Source organism: Oncorhynchus mykiss, chromosome 7 (assembly GCF_057628025.1).
Source record: "Oncorhynchus mykiss isolate SJ-2025 chromosome 7, ASM5762802v1, whole genome shotgun sequence".
Lineage (NCBI taxonomy): Eukaryota > Metazoa > Chordata > Actinopteri > Salmoniformes > Salmonidae > Oncorhynchus > Oncorhynchus mykiss.
In genome coordinates this window covers 34,402,139-34,426,924 of record NC_143028.1, presented here as the reverse complement: position 1 = coordinate 34,426,924, position 24,786 = coordinate 34,402,139, and the positions used below count along the sequence as shown (strand labels likewise).

The 24,786-nt window shown below is 42.3% G+C and overlaps 1 protein-coding gene across 4 annotated transcripts in view; it reads left to right on the top strand.

Annotated features, from left to right (window-relative positions):
• LOC110527738 (synaptotagmin-2) overlaps positions 1 to 24,786 on the top strand; it is a 73,733-nt gene that overhangs the window by 24,343 nt on the left and 24,604 nt on the right. The window contains exons 1-2 of one of the 4 annotated variants that reach the window (XM_021609208.3): positions 19,458 to 19,855; positions 20,006 to 20,111. The exons of 2 other annotated variants lie outside the window; for them this stretch is intronic. The gene's annotated coding sequence lies outside the window, so the exon portion shown is untranslated. Of the gene's footprint in view, positions 1 to 19,457; positions 19,856 to 20,005; positions 20,112 to 24,786 lie in introns of those variants that run through there. One more of the 4 variants, XM_021609212.3, reaches the window with a different exon arrangement.

Sequence of the window (24,786 nt, the reverse complement as noted above, 5' to 3'; positions counted from 1 at the left end):
ACGTACATACCCCAACCAGAAGCCATGGATTACAGGCAACATCTGCACTGAGCTAAAGGGTAGAACTGCCGCTTTCAAGGAGCGGGACTATAACCCGGAAGCTTATAAGAAATCCCGTTGTGCCCTCTGACGAACCATTAAACAGGCGAGGTGTACATACAAGACTAAGATCGAATCATTCTACACCGGCTCCGATGCTCATCGGATGTGTCAGAGATTGTGACAGACTACCAAAGGAAGCACAGCCAAGAGCTGCCCAGTGATACAAGCCTACCAGACGAGCTAAATTACTTCTATGCTCGCATGGAGGCAAATAACACTGAAATATGCATGAGAACATCAGCTGTTCCGGACGACTGTGTGATCACGCTCTCCGCTGTCAATGACCTTTAAACAGGTCAACCTTTAAACAGGTCAACATTCACAAGGCGGCATACTCTGAGAATGCGCTGACCAACTGACAAGTGTCTTCACTGCCATTTTCAAACTCTTCCCGTCTGTAATACCAACATGTTTCATGCAGACCAACATGTTTCATGCAGACCAACATGTTTCATGCAGACCAACATGTTTCATGCAGACCAACATGTTTCATGCAGACCAACATGTTTCATGCAGACCAACATAGTCCCTGTGCCCAAGAACACCAAGGTAACCTGCCTAAATTACGTCTGTAGCCATGAGGTGCTTTGAAAACACTAGACCCACTCCATTTTGCATACCGCCCCAACAGATCCACAGATGATGCAATCTCTATTGAACTCCACACCGCCCTTTCACAACTATACAAAAGGAACACCTATGTGAGAATGCTATTCATTGACTACAGCTTAGCATGCAACACCATATTGCCCTCAAAGCTCATCAATAAGCTAAGGATCCTGGGACTAAACACCTCCCTCTGCAACTGGATCCTGGACATCATGAAGGGCTGCCCCCAGGTGGTAAGGTTAGGTAACAACACGTCCGTCACGCTGATCCTCAACACTGGGTCCCCTCGCGGGTGCATGCTCAGTCCCCTCCTGTACTCCCTGTTCATTCATGACTGCATGGCCAGACACGACTCCAACACCATCATTAAGTTTGTCAATGACACAACAGTGGTTGGCCTGATCACCAACAATGACGAGACAGCATATAGGTGTGGAGGTCAGAGACCTGGCCGTGTGGTGCCAGGACAACAACCTCTCCCTCAACGGGATCAAGACTAAGGAGATGATTGTGGACTACAGGAAAAGTAGGAACGAGCACACTCACATTTTCATCGACGGGGCTGTAGTGAGCAGGTTGAGAGCTTCAAGTTCCTTGGTGTCCACATCACCAACAAACTATCATGGTCTAAGCACACCAAGACAGTCGTGAAGAGGGCACGACAAAACCTATTCCCCCTCAGGAGACTGAAAAGATCTGGCATGGGTCCTCAGATCCTCAAAAGGTTCTGCAGCTGCACTATTGAGAGCATCCTGACTAGTTGCATCACTGCCTGGTAATGCAACTGCTCGGCCACCGACCGCAAGGTTACTACAGAGGGTAGTGCTTACGGCCCAGTACATCACTGGGGCCAAGCTTCCTGCCATCCAGGACCTCTATACCAGGCTTCCTTAGAGGAAGGCCCTAAACATTTTCAATACTCCAGCCACCCTAGTCATAGACTGTTCTCTCTGCTACCGCACAGAAAGCGGTAAAAGAACGCCAACTCTAGGTCCAAGAGGCTTCAAAACGTCAAATGGCTAGCCAGACTATTTGCATTGCCCCCCCCTCTTTTATGCTGCTGCTTCTCTCTGTTATTATCTATGCAGAAGTCATTTTAATAACTCTACCCCCATGTTTATATTACCTCAATTACCTTGACTAATCGGTGCCCCCGCACGACTCTGTTCCAGTACCCCCTGTATATAGCCTCGCTGTTGTTATTTTACTGCTGCTCTTTAGTTATTTGTCACTTTTATTTCTTATTTTTTAGGTATTTTTCATAAAACATCATTTTTGTTAAGGGCTTGTAAGTAAGCATTTCACTGTAAGGTGAAATACCTGTTCTATTTGGCACGTGAAAAATAAAATGTTTGATTTGCTGCAGGATTATTTTCCTGCTGTAGCAAACTAGCTCAAATTAAGATCCTACATCTGTTGCAGTCATCCTCTAATTGGAATGCCACAAATGATGGGGCTCCATTACTTTCTCTACCCATTACCCACTGCATGCCTAGTCCCTTCCCCATAACAAAGTGTATTTCAATGTATGTCACAATGAAGTGGGGTAGAATGGGGTAAATTGCACTCAACTTCTTTGGTCGACCATGGCGAGGCCTGTTCTGAGTGGAACCTGTCCAGTTAAACCGCTGTATGGTCTTCGCCACCGTGCTGCAACTCAGTTTCAGGGTCTTGGCAATCTTCTTATAGCCCAGGCCATATTTATGTAGAGCAACAATTCTTTTTTTTTTTTTAGATCCTCAGAGAGTTCTTTGCCATGAGGTGCCATGTTGATCTTCCAGTGACCAGTCAGTATGAGGGAGTGTGAGAGCGATGACACCAAATTTAACACCTGCTCCCCATTCACCCCTGAGACCTTGTAACACTAACGAGTCACATGACACCGGGGAGGGAAAATGGCTAATTGGGCCCAATTTGGACATTTTCACTTAGGGGTGTACTCACTTTTGTTGCCAGCGGTTTAGACATTAATGGCTGTGTGTTGAGTTATTTTGAGGGGACAGCAAATTTACACTGTTATACAAGCTGTACACTCACTACTTTACATTGTAGCAAAGTGTCATTTCTCCAGTGTTGTCACATGAAAAGATATGCTCAAATATTTACAAAAATGTGAGGGGTGTACTCACTTTTGTGATATACTGTATATATATATATATATATATATATATATATATATATATATATATATATATATATATTCCCAAATGTTTAAAATGGGAAACGATTGGGATTCCATAAGTAGAGATGGAGTCCTCCTTCAGGGTCTTGAGAGACAGTAGGGCTGATTTGGTTAGATACATTTGAGATTTGAGATTAAGCTGAATTTAACTATGATCTTCAATGCGTTTTGGAGCAATTGAGATACATTTTCTCGATACAGTAAAATATTTTCGGAGTATAATGAGATTAAGTGATCAGTGGAGTTTAGGGAAGTTGGTGTTATTTCCTTCGATTGACAAATTGCCTGGGCCAGGGGGTTCCATAGATAATAAAATTAGAAAGGCCTTGTCTGCTGCTTCTAGTGATTGTTAACGGAGCGGAGCAATATTGCCTGTTATAACTATGACTGAGGGATTGACAGATAGCATTTTAATCATATTATAGAAATTGGAGCCTATTCCCATATATTCCAAGACATGGTCATATCTCTGATCTATCAAAAGCTTTTTCTACATCGTGAGATAAATACGCAAAAAAATATGATTTTGGGAGGATATGGTGGAGAGCCTTGGTTGCATGTGGATGGTAGTTGGTCGTATTAGATTTGGCCCATATGTTCAAAATGGCATTCATGTCTGTCATAATAACCAGATGGAATTCAGTTAATTCTAAGAATATGCTGTTCAGAGAATCAAAAAATGTAATAGAACATTATGAATTTGGAGCGTTTGGGCAACCCAACCAAATTGGGTTATGTGTTATGTGTTATGTGTTATGGATCTGTAGTTATCATTGAAAGCAAGTCTATGAAGCAGTAGATATGTTCTATGTGCACTATTTCTATGCTTGCAGTGCTTCATTTTGCATCTTATACTTTTGATTTTGTACACCAGCTTCAAACAGCTGAAAGTACAATATCTTTGGTTATGGAAAATATATGTCACAGCGGTTTAGATGATATAATGATTCTCTGCACTTTACTGCTTGTTTTGTGACATAAACTAAAATTAGGCAAACTATTTGAATTTTAGCAACCAGGAAATGGTGGAGTGATTTCTGCTTAGTGTATCTTTAATAAAGGCAGTATTTTTTCCATTATGGATACATTTAAGGAAAGTGATTCTGCCTTCTGTGTCTTCATCTTTACTCAAGATGGTGATTTTGAGTTTCTTATGTATCATAATGGTTACACCTTTTTGGGTGGCTGATATAAAAGCAGCCAGTTTATAGAAATAGTTCTCTATTCTATGTGCGTCCTTTTGGAACAGGTGTGTTTCTTGGAGCACTGCTATATCAATATGGTTTCTTGTTCTTATCAAGACAGCCTGAACGTTTGATGGGACTATGGCTTTTCAAATTCGAAGAGAGAATAGGTAGCGTTGCCATTGTTTAAAAAAAAGAAGAAGAATGTATTACTAACAATGTTTAATAAGCCCATGAATGCGAAACAAGACCCTCCCAGGGTTAATTTGATCCAGTTTGCTACAGCAGGAAAACAATAATGCTGCAACATTAAATGCAAATTATTATTTGGATTATAATTGGTCATTTTTGTAGGGGTCTGAAATTTCAAAATGGAACTTACAAACTTCAGAAGCCTTTTTAAGCCTCAAATACACTACAAGTTTTACATTTCCTGCAAATGGAGCAAAAGTTCTGCTGCTACAGCGTGGTCAAAATAAGAGCCTACATCTGCATTTGCATAATTTTAATGTCTTTCAGGTGTCATAGACTTGAAGGGGAAAAATTCTGGTCATTAGCAGTGTTCAGCTGTTTAAGCTAGAAACGCCATTCAAACTTTAAATTGAGCAGACTGGTCTGAAAGAGTGTATTTGATAACATTTTGAACACTAACCATGTACAATTTGCATAAAAGCTCCATAGACTTCAAATGGAAAATGGGGATAAACCACTGCTCTTCATCTGTTTCAGCTGCAAACACCACCCCAATGCTGACATGTACAGACTGACTCAACTTAAGTAGCTTCAACAGCTTTAAGCTACCATTCCTACTTTATAAATGGTGTCCCTATTCATTTCAATGGTGGAATGTAGGCTTGAACATTCTAAACTAAAATCACTGCCACAAAACCTTCAGAATGTTCAAACTAAAATATTTGAGAGCTTAAAAACACATGTATATGGCTTATGATGATACTCACCTTAGCCTACTAAACTAGCCCACTATAACCCACTATAATAACTCCACACCTACAAGCCAGTCCAAAATAGGTCCCTATAACTAACACACAGCCTATGAAAATCCTATTACTACCATTGATAATGCTGCAATTACCACTTCCAGCACTACCCCTACCACAATACTATTATTTCACAGCCATAGATACTTCAAGACTAACAAGCCCACCACATTTACTTCTGTAAATGTATTTTTCTAGTTTTACTTTATTATCAGATATTGGTGTAAACCTGGTGAGGTCGGGATATCGATTTGATGTGAGCTTGCTCATTTGCCATCTATCAGAGATCTAGACTTAGTAACTGTGTTTGTGTGTTGATGTTTGCATTGGTCCAATTGATCCATGCTCTGTCTGTTTATGAATGCAACGATCATAAGCATCGTATAATCTCTCTGAGAGTAACTGTTGTTAATTAGACCTACGGCACTGCCACATGTTTGTCTGTTCAGGATAGTCTACTGTATCAGCTTTAGGCCAAACTGTAACAATGATATCATCAGTCAAACACAGTCATTCCAGAGCTAGCTACAATGCTACTGTATATTACTACGGAGACAACTGCTACGGGTTCGCTGTGGAACTATCTGTTCATTACTACCATTTGTAGACCACACCCCCCTAGTTTTGCTCTTGGCTGTCTTGCAGTTTCACTGTCAGCATTATGAGGGGCCCAGCTGGAGAGAAGTGTGTTTGCGTGCGTGCGTGCGTGTGCGCTCATCCATGTGTGTACTCCATCTTTATATATCTCAGCATTAGTTGATTTTGGAACTTTATTGTGGAGCTTTATTTGCCTAATATACAGTATATTGTATACTTTGAATAAGAATGAACCAGAGTGGTTCTTGCCAGCCAGGAATTACGTTCTGGAAATGAGCAGCATCATTTATGCTTCAGCTCTTTTTTCTCTCTCTGTTTTGCTAGCAGCCCCTGCTGACATAATGTGGCCATTTTAGGACTCGTGCACAATACAAAATGCTTGCCCTGCATGCTCTTATCACAGAGATAGAAACACTCTTGCTTGTCAAGTACATCAGCAAGGAACATAATCAGAGGGGCTGAACTTAACAATCTCATTTGTAAGTGTGTGTGTGTGTGTGTGTGTGTGTGTGTGTGTGTGTGTGTGTGTGTGTGTGTGTGTGTGTGTGTGTGTGTGTGTGTGTGTGTGTGTGTGTGCGTGCGTGCGTGCGTGCGTGCGTGCGTGCGTGCGTGATTGCATCCATTCCTGCATGTGTGTGTGTTTGTGCAATATGTGTGAGAGAAAGAGAGAGAGAGAGAGAGAGAGACAGAAGGAGACAGAGTGGAGTGGAGAGAAGCAATCGGCAGACTCCTTTTGCCCGTGTGCTCTCTAGCTTCATATTTCTATGTTAAACCCCTGCATTGCAGTGCTGCCTGCAGGTGCTGGAGAGGATGCCGTCTTTTCCCTGTCCTCTTTGCAGTCACAGCGGAGGGGAGTGAAACGTGGCCCAAATAACATTGACAACTACAAGCACCCTGTACTACGCACGCAACTCAGCACCACCACACATTGCCACTACGGACTGGGTTTATTATTTGTCCCTTTGATTTTGGTTGGTTGTTATCTTGTCTTAGCTCAGCAGTCCCCAGGGCATAACCAAACCGCTCATGCGGAGATGAAACATTGGTTTCGGGTCCAGGTTGACTGAGTTTCTCTTACAGATATATGCAGGGCATTTGGTTTGGTTTGGAGGAGCAGGAGAGAAGGGGGGCTGGGGCCAAGGGAGGGGAGGCGGGCGGCATCCCGTACTGCAGAGGGGGGAGGGGAAACCTTGGGGATAAATAATTCACGAGCTCCAGACCACTGTTATGCTTCCTGGGTTGCCGCGGCAGCTGCACTTTGACCTTGCAGAATTTAATGTCAAATGGCACCATCATACTAGAGCTGCTGAGTCGATAATGATGACTGGTTGAATCTGGTTGGTTGCCGTTATCTGTATGTACTGTAGTACAATCTTACACCGTATTCACAACATCACTCTGACTTCATCTTACAGGCATACTGTATTTGTTGTTTGATGTTGATTGGTAACATCAGGTAATCTAAATTAGGTTAATTACTATAATGGGGTTAGTGTATTCTTTGAGCAGCCCATGAACAATCTGCTCCAAAATATTGCATTCTTCAATAAAGCTTATGTGCCTTCATTAGCAACGCTGTTGTTTGCAACAATCTGAAGAACATACTAACTCACCCACTACCATGTAAACTCTTAGAAAAGAAGGTACTAGCTAGAACCTAAAAGTGTTATTCGGCTGTCCCAACAGGAGAACCCTTTAAATAACCCTTATTGGTTCCAGGCTATAACACTTTTGGGTTCCATGTAGAACCCTTTCTTCAGAGGGTTCTACATGGAACCCAAAAGGGTTCTACCTAAAACCAAATAGGGTTTTCCAAGGGGACAGCCGAAGAACCCTTGTGCAAACCTTTTTTCTAAGAGTGTACTGGATCATGGTTGACGCATGTCTGCTGTAAAATCTTCAGTCATGACTCATGATTGAACTGCCCTCTTCTTTATGAGCAAGGTCCTTTATATTGATCCAGTTTTGATTTATGTAACATACAGGCTATATACCCCCATTCTCTCTCTAGAACAGATTTGAACAGAGGATCATAATCCATCCACCACAAACTTTAGACAAGTGACATCTAAAAAGCCTCCTCTGGTCAGCCATTTCTCTGCATTTGGGTTGGTGTTGTTCTGTAGTCTGTCGGCTTCAGATTTTAAGCATGGCCCTGTTCAATAGGCACAAAATAAAAAACAACTTTTAAACAGATCATGAAAATGGCCTCTTCACATGGGGCCTGATTCAGATTTAAGAAGTGTATGCCTTTCCTGCGCACTGAGTAAATTGAATTCAACCGCTGAAAACACTCCTACTTGCTGCCAACAGGTTTCCTCATGGAGTTTTCATTCAATGGGGTTTTCAGTACATGTACAGTGCCTTGCGAAAGTATGCGGCCCCCTTGAACTTTGCGACCTTTTGCCACATTTCAGGCTTCAAACATAAAGATATAAAACTGTATTTTTTTGTGAAGAATCAACAACAAGTGGGACACAATCATGAAGTGGAACGACATTTATTGGATATTTCAAACTTTTTTAACAAATCAAAAACTGAAAAATTGGGCGTGCAAAATTATTCAGCCCCCTTAAGTTAATACTTTGTAGCGCCACCTTTTGCTGTGATTACAGCTGTAAGTCGCTTGGGGTATGTCTCTATCAGTTTTGCACATCCAGAGACTGAAATCTTTCCCCATTCCTCCTTGCAAAACAGCTCGAGCTCAGTGAGGTTGGATGGAGAGCATTTGTGAACAGCAGTTTTCAGTTCTTTCCACAGATTCTCGATTGGATTCATATCTGGACTTTGACTTGGCCATTCTAACACCTGGATATGTTTATTTTTGAACCATTCCATTGTAGATTTTGCTTTATGTTTTGGATCATTGTCTTGTTGGAAGACAAATCTCCGTCCCAGTCTCAGGTCTTTTGCAGAGTCCATCAGGTTTTCTTCCAGAATTGTCCTGTATTTGGCTCCATCCATCTTCCCATCAATTTTAACCATCTTCCCTGTCCCTGCTGAAGAAAAGCAGGCCCAAACCATGATGCTGCCACCACCATGTTTGACAGTGGGGATGGTGTGTTCAGCTGTGTTGCTTTTACGCCAAACATAACGTTTTGCATTGTTGCCAAAAAGTTCAATTTTGGTTTCATCTGACCAGAGCACCTTCTTCCACATGTTTGGTGTGTCTCCCAGGTGGCTTGTGGCAAACTTTAAACGACACTTTTTATGGATATCTTTAAGAAATGGCTTTCTTCTTGCCACTCTTCCATAAAGGCCAGATTTGTGCAATATACGACTGATTGTTGTCCTATGGACAGAGTCTCCCACCTCAGCTGTAGATCTCTGCAGTTCATCCAGAGTGATCATGGGCCTCTTGGCTGCATCTCTGATCAGTCTTCTCCTTGTATGAGCTGAAAGTTTAGAGGGACGGCCAGGTCTTGGTAGATTTGCAGTGGTCTGAAACTCCTTCCATTTCAATATTATCGCTTGCACAGTGCTCCTTGGGATGTTTAAAGCTTGGGAAATCTTTTTGTATCCAAATCCGGCTTTAAACTTCTTCACAACAGTATCTCGGACCTGCCTGGTGTGTTCCTTGTTCTTCATGATGCTCTCTGCGCTTTTAACGGACCTCTGAGACTATCACAGTGCAGGTGCATTTATACGGAGACTTGATTACACACAGGTGGATTGTATTTATCATCATTAGTCATTTAGGTCAACATTGGATCATTCAGAGATCCTCACTGAACTTCTGGAGAGAGTTTGCTGCACTGAAAGTAAAGGGGCTGAATAATTTTGCATGCCCAATTTTTCAGTTTTTGATTTGTTAAAAAAGTTTGAAATATCCAATAAATGTCGTTCCACTTCATGATTGTGTCCCACTTGTTGTTGATTCTTCACAAAAAAATACAGTTTTATATCTTTATGTTTGAAGCCTGAAATGTGGCAAAAGGTCGCAAAGTTCAAGGGGGCCGAATACTTTCGCAAGGCACTGTATCTAAAGCCATCCCTTTAAATATTGTGTACCTTTAGTTAGAATTTTCTTGACAGACTATAACATATAGAGAGAACAGGTTCAGAATTTAAAGGGTTGGGATCAATTAAGGAAAGCCATCAAAATATAGGCCTATGCACATCTCAGTTTCAGCACCAATTGGTAGATAAAAAAACGTATCTTATCTTGTAGATTATTTAGGGTTAGCAATGTATTTATTTAGCAACGTAACTTACTTCATAAAAAACAGGTTTAGAGAGTCTTTACACACAAAATATTTGGGTGAATCAAAAAATACAGTGGCATGATTCATCTTGAAAGTTGCCATGCAGTTGTTCAATTACAGTTATACGTTAATTTGAGCCTGTTTACTACAGCAGGAAATTAATCCTGCAGAAACAGGAAATGTGAATTATTATGTGGATTATAATGAATGGACATTTGTGACTGACCGGCTTGATTCGGTCTTATGTAGCTAAATTTGTAATGGTGTTTTTTACATTGGAGAAAAGTAGAGACTCAAGAGCTAGAAAATGGTATATCATACACTACTACAGTTGAGGAATAATGGGAAAGTAATTCTGCTTTGAAAGTTTTTGTAAACCTTCTGGAGAGCTCTTCTTTGTTTACACCCATTAAGCATTGTTCACACCTTCTTAAGCCTTAGCCCCACTTATCTCTTTAAGGAGTCACATGTGAGGCCATGTACTAAAGCAAAGACTTCCATACTTAAGGCTAGGTTATACTACGAGGCTGGGTTATACTACGTCTATCGACATTTGTCCCAGTGACGTCATGAACATTCTATTGCCGTCCGACATCAACCTTGTCATTGTTGTTATGAAAAAGGATAAACACAAAAACTACAGGCTGTATGACATCAGCAGCCTGGTGGTCCAAAATAGCACAACTAGTGTATTTTAACACCAATAATCCCATCTGTCAAAAATTCTGAATTTAAATCACACCAAATGTGATTTGTAACATGTGCCGAATACAACAGGTAGACCTTACTGTGAAATGCTTACTTATCAACAATGCAGTTAAGAAAAACAAGTGAAAAATAGATTTATAAAAATGTGTTAAAGAGCAGTAGTAAAATAACAGTAGCGAGGCTATATACAGGGGGTACAAGTACAGAGTCAATGTGTGAGAGCACAGGTTAGTCGAGGTAATTGAGGTAATATGTACATAGGTAGAGTTAAAGTGACCATGCATAGAAAATAAACAGAGAATAGCAGCAGTGTAAAAGGTGGGGGGAGCAATGCAAATAGTCCGGGTAGCCATTTGATTAGCTGTTCAGGAGTCTTATGACTTGGGGGTAGAAGCTGTTAAAGAAGCCTCTCTGACCTAGACTTGGCCGTGCAGTAGTAGAGAGAACAGTCTATGACTGGAGTCTGGAGTCTTTGACCATTTTTAGGGCCTTCCTCTGACACCGCCTGGTATAGAGGTCCTGGATGGCAGGAAGCTTGGCTCCAGTGATGTACTGGGCCGTACGGACTACCCTCTGTAGTGCCTTGCGGTCAGAGGCCGAGCAGTTGCCATACCAGGCAGTGATGCAACCAGTTGCTCTCAGTGGTGCAGCTGTAGAACTTTTTGAGGATCTGAGGACCCATGCCAAATCTTTCCAGTCTCCTGAGGTGGAATATGTTTTGTCGTGCCCTCTTCACCATTGTCCAGGTGTGTTTGGACCATGATAGTTTGTTGGTGGTGTGAACAAGAACCTCTCAACCTGCACCACTACAGCCCCGTCGATGAGAATGGGAGTGTGCTCGGTCCTCCTTTTCCTATAGTCCACTATCATCTCCTTTTTCTTGATCATGTTGAGGGAGAGGTTGCACCACATGGCCAGGTCTCTGACCTTCTCCCTATATGCTGTCTCATTGTTGTCGGTGATCAGGCCTACCACTGTTGTGTCATCGGCAAACTCAATTATGGTGTTGGAGTCATGCCTAGTCATGCAGTCATGGGTGAACAGGGAGAACAGGAGGGGACTGATCCCACACCCACGAGGGGTCCATTTGTGGATCTGTTGGGGTGGTATGCAAATTGTGTGGGTCTAGGGTTTCTGGGACAATGATGTTGATGTGAGCCATGACCAGCCTTTCAAAGCACTTCCTGTCTATAGACGTGAGTGCTATGTGTCGGTAGTCATTTAGGCAGGTTACCTTACTGTTCTTAGGCACTATAATGGTCTGCTTGAAACATGTTGGTGATACAGTCTCGGTCAGGGGCAGGTTGAAATGTCAGTGAAGACACCTGCCAGTTGGTCATCACATGCTCGGAGTACACGTCCTGGTAATCCGTCTGGCCTTGTGAATGTTGACCTGTTTTCAGGTCTTACTCAAATTGGCTACGGAGAGAGTGATCACACAGTTGTACGGGCAATTGATTCTCTCAAGCATGTTTCAGTGCTGCTACTAGCCTCGAAGCGAGCATAGAAGTAATTTAGCTCATCTGGTAGACTCGTGTCACTGGGCAGTTTGCGGCTATGCTTCCCTTTGTAGTTTGTAATAGTTTGCAAGCCGTTCCACATCCAACGAGCATCGGAGCCGGTGTAGTATGATTTAATCTTAGTCCTGTATTGACGCTTTGCCTGTTTGATGATTCATCTGAGGTCGTAGCGCGGATTTCTTATCAGCGTCAGGGTTAGAGTCCCACTCCTTGAAAGAGGCAGCTCTACCCTTTAGTTCAGTGCAGATGTTGCCTGTAATCCATGGCTTCTGGTTGGGGTATGTACCTATGGTCATTGTGGGGATGATGTCATTGATGCACTTATTGTATATGTAAATTGGGCAAATCAGGTAACTAAAAGCATCTTTCTAACCAATGTTTTGGTTTGTTTCTAGCTTGATAGCTAGCTACCTAACGTTAAGTTAGCTGGCTAGCCAGTTAAAATAATGATCACATCATAAAGACCATACTTCAGCTCACTTGTCTTCATTATTACAGGAAAATAAACTCACAACAAGATCATTATTTACAAGTTAATGGCGAGCCAATTACAGAAAATAGATTACGGTTGTGAGTGTGACTAAGTAAAATCAGGACATTCTACTGGATAATTTTTTTACTTGAACACTGTCTGGCTGGCCTAACGTTATATCCTAATTTGACTTTGGTTTAGGTCATGTTCTTCACATTACCATCTTTGGTAAACACAATCTATATCTGATAAAATCAAACTTTATTTGTCACATGCACAGGATACATAAGGTGTAGTGAAATGGTTACTTGCATAGTGGAGTCTTTTGTTTAGACATGCAACTAGCTAGCTAACTAAACAACGAACCATAATCCCAACTCATAACGTTAGTACCCTACATGAATCCGCAGGTTGCTAACCAACCAGGTTCAATGTTAGCTAGCTAGATAACATTAGGCTACAACTAGCAATGCAAAAGGCTCTGAGATAAAAAAAAATAATATTACCACACAGATCATACACATAACGTTAGCTAGCGAGCAAGCCATTTAACGTTAGCTAGCTAGCAAACAGTACGCTTTAACTTGAAATCAAATCAAATCAAATCAAATCAGATTTTATTGGTCACATACACATGGTTAGCAGATGTTAATGCAAGTGTAGCGAAATGCTTGTGCTTCTAGTTCTGACAGTGCAGCAATATCTAACAAGTAATATCTAACATTTCCACAACAAGTACCTAATACAAACACATCTAAGTAAAGGAATGGAATAAGAATGTATAACTATATGGATGAGCAATGTCAGAGCAGCATAGGCTAAGATGCAATAGATAGTATAGAATACATTATTTACATATGAGATGAGTAATACAAGATATGTAAACATTGTTAAAGTGGCATTATTAAAGTGACTAGTGTTCCATTTATTAAAGTGGCCAATGATTTCAAGTCTGCATATAGGCATCAGCTTCTCTGTGCTAGTGATGGCTGTTCAACAATCTGATGGCCTTGAGATAGAAGCTGTTTTTCAGTCTCTCAGTCCCAGCTTTGATGCACCTGTGCTGACCTTGCCTTTCTGGATGATTGATTGGGGTGAACAGGCAGTGGCTCGGTGATTGTGACATCGGGTGCTGTAGGTGTCCTGGAGGACAGGTAGTTTGACCCCGATGATGCATTGGCCAGACCGCACCACCCTCTGGAGAGCCCTGCCGTTGTGGGTGGTGCAATTGCCGTACCAGGCGGTGATACAGCCCGGCAGGATGTTCTCAATTGTGCATCAGTAAAAGTTTGTAAGGGTTTTAGGTGACAAGCCAAATTTCTTTAGCCTCCTGAGTCCACCATCATCTCCTTTGTTTTGTTGACGTTGAGTGAGAGGTTATTTTCCTGACACCACACTCCGAGAGCCCACACCTGAAAACAACTTTCGGACAAAATTAGAAACATATAATATCAGATTTTTTTTCTAGCTAGACTTAGATGTACGCTTCTCACTCTCTGTCACAGATGCCATGGTTGCCCTTAGTTTGAAGATGCAATCTGGAGACAGGTGTTTTATTAACAGTCTTCTGTGTGTTCTCTTTTCTACTCCCTCTGCATATTTGCAATCAAACGCCAGAATTTTCTCCATCTCCATAGCTACCATAGTCTAATTCCACCGGCCATTCCACTGATTTCAAAACTCGGTCCTCCAGAAAGTGGAGAGCAACACCTTTTCAGTTCTACTACATGTCTTTTGGGCTCCCGAGTGGCGTAGTGGTCTAAGGCACTGCATCTCAGTGAAAGAGGTGTCACTGCGGTCTCTGGTTCAAATCCAGGCTGCATCACATCAGGCGTCACACAATTGGCCCAGCATTGTCCGGGGTAGGCCGTCATTGTAAATAAGAATCTGTTCTTTACTGACTTGCCTAATTAAATAAATAAAATGCATTAGAAAGGATTGCCTACACATACTGACCAGCTCATGTTATAGACAGAAGCATGCTTCATGGCATACCAATCCAAACTCATGTCTCGGCATGTCCAGCCCATCCATTACCTCAGCCAATCATGGCTAGCGGGAAGGTTCCTGGCTTTTTCCGTGGCATAAAGGCTCAAAATTGAACAATTTTATTCGTATTTACAGATGGCATACATACATTCTATTAAGGCACATGAACATTCTAATGTTCCAGAAGGCATTTCTGCCAAACAACTGATTTATATATGTTTATTTTAAGTTTACGTTCAATTGCCTCATGTGGAGTAGTAACACATGAACATACACCTAGTTTCCTGAAACAAGTCACATTTGTGTTAGGGTTGTTAGATTTTTCACAAGGGAAAATCAAGTCTGAAATGTCTAATTGGAAATTAAGCCTCAAATACATTACAAGTTAAACATCTGATCAAATTACGATCCGACATCTCTAAATATTGGAAGGGGAGAAAACTCTAACAGTAAAATGTGATCCACTATTGCTAGTGACCCTCAGGATCAACCACACGGACATGACAGAGGAAAGGAAGGGAAACTAACGATGTAATGGAATGATGCCTAATATAGGCCTAACATTTAAGGGAACTAACACTTAAGTGACAGGTAAGAATGTGTGTGAGTATTACCGACGATAGCTACCGATAGTGCCAAATATTTAACATGATACAAATTATTTTAAAGAAGGCTGAAATTAAAAACATTCTTGAACGCACAAAAGGTACGTTTGGCCCGACTGTCACTGCACAGATATGGCTTGTCATCTCATTTGGCTCGTGTCTCCACGATTCATCCCTGCAAAATATAAGGCCATGCAATTTAAATTCTGCATAACAGCACTTCATTGTGGGAATGAGGCACACACAGCCTACCTGTCATGTTGATATGCTTCAGTTTGCTGCCATGTGACTGGGTTCACATTTGTCTCCAACCACCATGAGGTAAAATAGATCTAAAACAGTGTTACTATATATATTTACAATCCCCTTATCCAAACTGATTACTAATTGACCTACCGTAGCTCTTATCAATAGCCCTTATCAATTTGTAAATGACAGTGAATGGAGAATGGGAAAAAAAATCTATTAAATGTTTTTCCACTTGAACCGACAGGTTGCTCGACCTTATTCATCACTTCCTCAAGTGTAAAGTTGACGAAATTATGAGGAAATTAAATCAAGGTCAGAATACGCCGTGTCTGTAGATACACCTCCTTCTCACGTCCATTTATTTGATCTCCGTCCCAAATGCGTACCTTGCTGGCGCTGGCTCAGAATACGAGTACAGAAGAAGGGCACAAAAAGGTAATAAAGTTCCATTTACACTTTCCTAACTCTGGTCTGAATTCCCCCCATGGCAATTCAATGTGTGCAGGACTGGAACAAGGTGATAGAGATAAAACAGGTTCTTAGATAAAACTATCCCGAGTGGACACTATGTTCTAATTAGCTTCTAAAAAAAAATGCTTGCATTTAATATGATATTTTCCTGCTGTTATCACAAAGACAATACTTTTTGCCTTTCCCAACGGACTAGTTTATGGAACACCATTATCCCAGAAACTGTAGACCCACTCCAATTTGCATACCACCCCAACAGGTCCACATATGATGCAATCTTTTTTGCAGTCAACACTGCTCTTTCTCACCTGGAAAAAAGGAAAATCTATGTGAGAATGCTATTCATTGACTGCAGCTCAGCTTTCAACAACATAGTTCCCTCAATGCTTTTCACTAAGCTACGGACCCTGGAACTGAACACCTCCCTCTGGATCCTGAATTTCATGAGGGGCCGCCCCCAGGTGGTAAGTGTAGGGAACAACATATCTGCCACGCTGATCCTCAACACAGGGGCCCCTCAGGGATGCGTGCTCAGTCCCCTCCTGTACTCCCTGTTCACTCATGACTGCCAGGCACGACTCCAACAGAAGGCCTGCATCCCGGATTCGCCTCTTCACTGTTGATGTTGAGACTGGTGTTTTGTGGGTACTGTTTAATGAAGCTGCCTCCCAATCCTCTTTCTATTCTGGTTAGGGCCAGTTTGCACTGTTCTGTAAAAGGAGTAATACACATCGTTGTACGAGATATTCTGTTTCTTGGCAATTTCTCGCATGGAATAGCCTTCATTTCTCAGAACAAGAATAGACTGACAAGTTTCAGAAGAAAAATCTTTGTTTCTGGTCATTTTGAGCCTGTAATTGAACCCACAAATGCTGATGCTCTAGATACTCAACTAGTTTAAAGAAGGCCAGTTTTATTGCAAGGGTTTTCTAATGATCAATTAGCCTTTTAAAATGATAAACTTGGATTAGCTAACACAACGTGCCATTGGAACACAGGAGATGGTTGCTGATAACGGGCCTCTGTTCGCCTATGTACTATAGATATTCCATAAAAAAAACAGCCGTTTCCAGCTACAATAGTCATTTACAACATTAACAATGTCTATACTGTATTTCTGATTAATTTGATGTTATTTTAATGGACAAAAAAAATGTGCTTTTCTTTCAAAAACAATGACATGTCTAAGTGACCCCAAACTTTTGAACAGTAGTGTACATATTATTTCAATTACCTTGACTAACCTTTTCCACCGCACATTGACTCTGTACCGGTACCCCCTGTATATAGCCTCAATGGTTATTTTACTGCTGCTGTTTAATTATTTGTTACTTTTATTTTCTATTTTCTATTTTTTACTTATCTTTTTTTTTTAACTCATAAAGCATTGCTGGTTAAGGGATTGTAAGTAAGCATTTCACTGTAAGGTCTACAGCTGTTGTATTCGGCACATGTGACAAATATAATTTGATTTGATTTGACAGCATTCAGGTCCCTGAGGACTGGAGTTGCTCATCCCTTGTCTATACTTTCGGCTATTTGAAGGCAATACATTCTTGACAAGGGTCTAAATGAAACTGTTCATAGTAAGGAGAAAATCCTGTAATTTGCTTCACATTTCAAATGATGTGCCCCAATCGGTGTTAAATGATTCCTGCTCTAATGGATTGGGATTAAGATAGGACAGTAAACTGATCCTATATCTGTGTTAAATGTTTCCCCCTCTAATGCATTGGTATTAAGATAGGAGACTGAACTGATCCCAGATCTGTGTTAAACATTTCGCCCTCTAATGGATTGGGTTTAAGATTGGAGAGTAAACTGATCCTAGAACTGTGACTATGGCCAACTTCTACCCAGAGCCTGGCTGAGGCCTGATTTCCTCCCCTCCTCCCCAAAGTGTGCACTCCATCTCATCGATTTAAAAGGAATAGACTAGTGTTAAGGGAACTCCCTCGAAATAGGGTTTACCAAACTCGGTCCTGGGGCCCTCCCTGGGTGCATACTTCTTTTTTTTTCTTCTACCCCTACACAGCTGATTCAAATAACCAACTCATCATCAAGCTTTGATTATTTGAATCAGCTGTGCAGTGCTAGGGCAAAAACACAATCCAATGCTTCTAAATACATGAGGGGGGGAGGGGGGGGGGTGAGTAAGTGGGTAGGGAGTGAGGGTAGGGAGGTGAAGAGGAGTAAGGAAGGTTTAGTGAACCGGAACGCAGCACAACAACAACTCATTACTTCCTCCAGCCAAGGCCATAACCAACCATGCACAGTGCATATTAACATAAAGTGATGCAGTGAGTTAACTACTGCCCCCATCTGGTGAAAAGGAGTCATAACACGCTGAAACATAGCAGCGACATGGCAGTGCCCGCTAAGTGGCCTGGCTTTCACCAGCTGTTCAATTCCAAACTAACGCGGATGGAGCCAAGGTATTCTTTCAGGAGGCGCCTTGTGAGAGTTCTGGAAATGAGCAGAAATAGGATTCTTCCACCAAGAAGACCTCACTGGAATGCTGATGGAGGATTTGACTCAAACTAGAGGGGATGAGAGTGCAAGGAAATGGCAACATCTGTTAGAACATGAATATTGCTGTTATGTTGCCACTTTGTTGTACAAATGAAAGGACACAATATGTTGGAATGGTTATTTCAGCTGGAGTTAAATGGATGAGTGGATGAGGTATGCAAAACTGCCTTGTGTTACAAAACAAAACAACATGTAATTCACCATCAGTTTAAGCACAATCTTGACTCACATACTGTAGGGCAGACTTACTTACTCCTATTCTTGTCATGTACTGTGGGGACAATAACCTCAAGGCGCATTTAAATAACTTGAGAGTTCAAAGTTAAGGTGACATGTTTACAATATCATTACCTTTACAGCCACAGAAACATAAAACAAGAAAAGGGTTGCTACTTTGAAGAATCTGAAATATAAAATATACTTTGATTTGTTTAATCACTTTTTTGGTTACTACATGATTACATATGTGTTATTTCATAATGTTGATGTCTTTACTATTATTCTACAATGTAGAAAATAGTAAAAAATAAAGAAAACCCTGGAATGAGTAGGTGTACCCAAACCTTTGACTGGTACTTTAAAGGTACTGTAAAAGGGGTTTCTTGGCCTATAATGAGTGATTTTATACTCCTAGTCTGGCATATCAAACACTACATATGGAGGACTGAATATTTATTCATGGTCGTATGCTGAAGATGAAATATTGGTATACACAGTACAGTGCATGGTATTACCCTTTTAACTTCAGTGTAACTTTAAATAGTTTAGAAACAGCACCCTTTTCAAATAAACGCAGTAACCACATCCCTCATCTCCCCATTCTCTCTCTCTTTCCCTATATCCTCACCCCTATCTCCCTCCCTCTCCCCTCTCTCTTCTTTTTCCTCTTCTCCTCTCGTCTCTGTCGCTCTCCTTCCATGCCGCTCTTTTCTTCCCTCTTCGATCCCTTTCTCCTATCAGTAAATCATTGAGCCATTCCGCAACCCCTAAGAACAGAGACAAGTGGATTTGCATATTGATCCTTTACGATGGCCATTCCATCAGATGCTAGACCGATGCGTAGCATACTGTGTGAGCAGCATCACAAATGAGGAGAGAGAAAGAGAGAGCGAGAGAGGGAGAGAGAAATAGAGAGACATTTGGAGAGATTGTGTATGTTGAGAGAGAGACAGTGAGGGAGGAGAGAATTGACAGAGGGGGGTATTTGATTGAGAGTGGGAAAAGGGGGAGACGGTGTGTACAGGAGAGAGAGGGCTAGAAAGAGAGGGAGAGTACTGCCCTGCTCTGCTGCAGTGGAGAGAAGTGAGAGGAGAGACTGCAGTCTCTGCTTATGGGAGAATTCAGGGGATGTTACCACGACACTGAAACATTAGCCCTACGAGCCTGATTATTGGATGGGTCACCCAGCCAGTGCGAATATCACATTAGACTGGTAAGACTTTCTACCTCACTCTCATTTCCTCCCTGTTAAGGATAACCAGCAGATGATATAGAAATTCAGGTCATTTTGGGACAACTTTCATAATGAACATTCTTTATTATAAATGAATCAGAATGACAATGGTTCTTCTGTCATTTGAAGATTTGTCCTAGGAATCTGAAAATCGGTGTGTATCTGGGGCTTCAGGTTTGCGACTAACTAAGTGGAGCTGTCCAGTGCTGAGCTGCAGAGATGCAGAAATTGGAATGTAAGTGTACCTGCAGTACCTGCAGGCTTGAGGTAGATACTACTGACCTAGATAGAATGGATAGCTTTCTCTTCTTGTCTCTTTCTTGTCTCTTTTGCCTTACAGCCACTGAACAAGATGAGAGTGAGACAAGGACAGTAAGCTATTATACAGTTTTGGAATATAGCCTGTGGGAATTACTGTTAGGACTGTTATGATCAGTTGTGATGTATTATGTCCATTTGTTTGCAGGAATAATTTAATGTAATAATTTTTAATTTGTTATATAATTCTCCTTTTCTGTTCAGATTGTCATATATCGATAAAAGAGAGGGCATGGTGGAAGCAGCTATGTCTATATTAGCCATTTTCCTTCTATCTGTAAAGTAAAACAATTAGTCATTTGATTGGTCAGATCCCAAACTCCATTGGCTACCATGGCCTCAGGCCGGCTGTAAAGTGACTGGATATCAGACAGAGGCAATTCAGCTGGATTTGATTTGCTCAGCAACAACTATAGTTTGTCTCCTGTAATGTTTCACAAGTAGCCTTGAATGGAACACGTCTTGCGGAGTGGGGTATCGTATAGCCTCGAGCTATTTTAAGCTTTTTAGAACACTACACTGCACCCTTTGAAGATGCACAGTCTATTGATTTGTGGACTATAGGTCAATGAAGACACAGTCCTGAATTCAATCCAAGGTGCATTATAGAGCAGCACACTATACAGCCGACAATGCGGCTTTCAGAGGCATTTTCTGGGCCGTTTGCATTCGTGTAAATATGTCGGCTCAAACGTGAATTACCTATAGCCGTGTGTTATAAGGCACCTTGCATTGAATCCCAGCCACAGACTTGACACAATACTGTTTTGCTGTTGCTGCTGACCCATGTTTCGATCATTTCACTGTCTGTTGCCACTCTAGACAATGCATTTCCTACAGATACCATTGCCTTTATCCTTGGTGTCTCAGGTAAAGAACTGTACAGTTCAACACAACACAACAATTCTGAATCATATATGTTGTAATATGTCAGCTGCATTGAAGCATCTCTTTACATCCAAACAATACTACACAAAGCTGTTGGTTTGACAATGTAATATTCTTCTTGATGGTAAAATGTATACAAAATGGGGTGCACATGGTTATCTTGGGCTGTCTGGATCTAGCGTCAGTGAATAACTGTTGTAGGCCTGTGTGTGTCTGTTTGTCCCCAGTGAGGACACATGTAATCAGGGTTAAGCTCTGTGTTTGCCAGCCATGTATGCCAAATCTGCCCAATTGCCTTGCCTCTGGGAAGCTTGCTGCATTGGAGTGCCTCTCACACACAGACAACAAGATACATACAGGCACATAACGTTGTTCCCACAGTGACTGTACGTAGATATCCCAACCAGACACCATGGATAACAGGCAAAATCCGCACTGAGCTAAAGGCTAGAGCTGCCGCTTTCAAGGAGTGAGTCACTAATCCTGATGTTTATAAGAAATCCCGCTATGCCCTCCGAAGAACCATCAAATAGGCAAAGAGTCAATACAGGACTAAGATCGAAACCTACTACACTGGGTCTGATGCTCGTCGGAAGTGGCAGGGCTTGCAAACTACCACGGATTACAAAGGCAAACCCAGCAGCTGTCCAGTGACGCAAGCCTACAAAACGAGATAAATACCTTATGTACACGCTTCGAGGCTAGCAACATTGAACTATGCATGAGAGCACCAGCTGTTCCGGACAACTGTGTGATCACACTCTCCGTAGCTGATGTGAGTAAGACCTTTAAACAGGTTAACATTCAGACAGATTACTAGGAGGCGTACTTAGAGCATGCGCTGATCAGCTGGCAAGTGTCTTCATTAACATTTTCAACCACTCCCTGACCCAGTCTGTAAAATCTAGATGCATAGTCCCTGTCCCCAAAAAATGTCAAAGTAACCTGTCTAAATGCCAAACCCCCCATAGCACTCACATTTGTAGTCATGAAATGCTTTGAAAGGCTGGTCATGGCTCACATCAACATTATCTTTACTATTATTTGGGGTGGCTGGGAGGTCACCAGGTAAGTAGGATGAATATTTAATGTTTGTAGAGTTAGGGTTTCAGTTCTTTTCAGAAGATAATTCCTAGGTTCAGGGGGAAGATGGTTCCGCCATTGGGGTGCCAGGACAGAGAAGAGCTTGAACTGGGTGGAGCAGGAGCTGCCCTCCTATAGGGGTCAAGAGACCTGCGGTGGCAGAGTGCTCGGGTTGGGGTGTAGGGTTTGAGCATAGCCAGAAGGTAGGGAGGGGCAATTCCTCTTGCTTTTTTTTTTAGATAAGCACCATGTTCTTGTAGTGGATGCGAGCTTTGACTGGAAGCCAGTGAAGTGTGCAGAGGAGCGGGGTGACATGGGAGAACTTGGGAAGGTTGAAAACCAGGTGGGCTGCAGCATTCTGGATAAGTTGAAGTGGTTTGATGGCACAAGCGGGGTGCGCAGCCAACAGCGAGTTGCAGTAGTCCAGATGGGAGAGGACAAGTGCCTGAACCTGCAGGAGCGAATCACTGCTTTCATGTTTGCAGAGAAAAACAGTGTGTTTTCCAGGGTCACACCCTGGTTCTTTGCACTCCGGGAGGGCGACACTGTGGTGTAAACCGTGATGAAGAGGTCTTTGAGCGAGCAGGCCTTCCCGGTAGGAAGAGCAGCTCTGTCTTGTCAAGGTTGAGCTTGAGGTGGTTGGCTGACATCCAAGTTGAAATATCTGCCAGGCACACAGAGATGCGTATCGCCACCTGGGTGTCGGAAGGGGGTAAGGATGGCAATGATAGGAGTGACTATGTAAGGATATGACTGAGCTGACACCCTGGACGCACTCCAATTCCCAAATTGCCCCAACAGATCCACAGATTAAGCAATCTCTATTCCACTCCACACTGGCCTTTCAAGAGGAACAACTATGTGAGAATGCTGTTTGTTGACTACAGCTCAGTGTTCAACACCATTGTTCCATCCAAGCTCATCACTAAGCTAATTACATGGGATTAAACACTTCCTTCTGCAACTGGATCCTAGACTTCCTGACAGGTGGTGAGGGTAGGCAATAACACATCCGTCATGCTGACCCTCAAAACGGGGGCCCCTCAGGGGTGTGTAGTTAGTCCCCTCCTGTACTGTCTGTTCACCCACGACTGCGTGGCCGCGCACAACCCCAACACCGTCAATAAGTTTGCAGATGACACAACGGTGGTAGGCCCGATCACCGAAGATGATGAGACAGCCTACAGGAAGGAGGTCAGATACCTGGCCGTGTGGTGCCTGGACAAGAATCTCTCCCTCAATGTCAGCATGACAAAGGAGCTGATCGTGGACTACAGAAAATGAGCACACCCCCATCCACATCGACGGGGCAGTTGAGTGACTATGTCGTGAGCAGGTCGTGAGCTTCAAGTTCCTCATGTCCACATCACTAAGGAACTGTCATGGTCCACACAAATCAACACAGTCATGAAAAAGGCACAACAACGCCACTTCCCCTTCAAGAGGCTGAACAGATTTGGTATGGTCCCTCGGATCTTCAAAAAGTTCTACAGCTGCACCATTGAGAGCATCTTGACTGGCATCACCACTTGGTATGACAACTGCTTGGCATCTGACCTCAAAGGGCGACAGAGGGTAGTGCGTACAGTGGGGCAAAAAAGTATTTAGTCAGCCACCAATTGTGCAAGTTCTCCCACTTAAAAAGATGAGAGGCCTGTAATTTTCATCACTTCAACTATGACAGACAAAATGAGGAAAAAAATCCAGAAAATCACATTGTAGGATTTTTTATGAATTTATTTGCAAATTATGGTGGAAAATACGTATTTGGTCACCTACAAACAAGCAAGATTTCTGGCTCTCACAGACCTGTAACTTCTTCTTTAAGAGGCTCCTCTGTCATCCACTCGTTACCTGTATCAATGGCACCTGTTTGAACTTGTTATCAGTATAAAAGACACCTGTCCACAACCTCAAACAGTCACACTCCAAACTCCACTATGGCCAAGACCAAAGAGCTGTCAAAGGACACCAGAAACAAAATTGTAGACCTGCACCAGGCTGGGAAGACTGAATCTGCAATAGGTAAGCAGCTTGGTTTGAAGAAATCAACTGTGGGAGCAATGATTAGGAAATGGAAGACATACAAGACCACTGATAATCTCCCTCGATCTGGGGCTCCATGCAAGATCTCACCCCGTGAGGTCAAAATGATCACAAGAACGGTGAGCAAAAATCCCAGAACCACACGGGGGCCCTAGTGAATGACCTGCAGAGAGCTGGGACCAAAGTAACAAAGCCTACCATCAGTAACTCACTACGCCGCCAGGGACTCAAATCCTGCAGTGCCAGACGTGTCCCCCTGCTTAATCCAGTACATGTCCAGGCCCGTCTGAAGTTTTTACCAATCTTTTGTCAGAGATAGGCCCTAAAAATGATCAAATACCAGCCACCCAAGTCAGACTGTTCTCTCTGCTACCGCATGGCAAGCGTTAACAATGTAACAAGTCTGGAACCAACAGGACCCTGAACAGCTTCTACCCCAAGCTGTAAGACTGCTAACTAGTTAGCTAAATATTTCACCAATAGCTACACAAAATATCTGCATTGAACCTTTTTGCACTAACTTTTTAAAATGTACATACACTGCTGTTACTGTTTATTATCTATCCTTGTGCTTA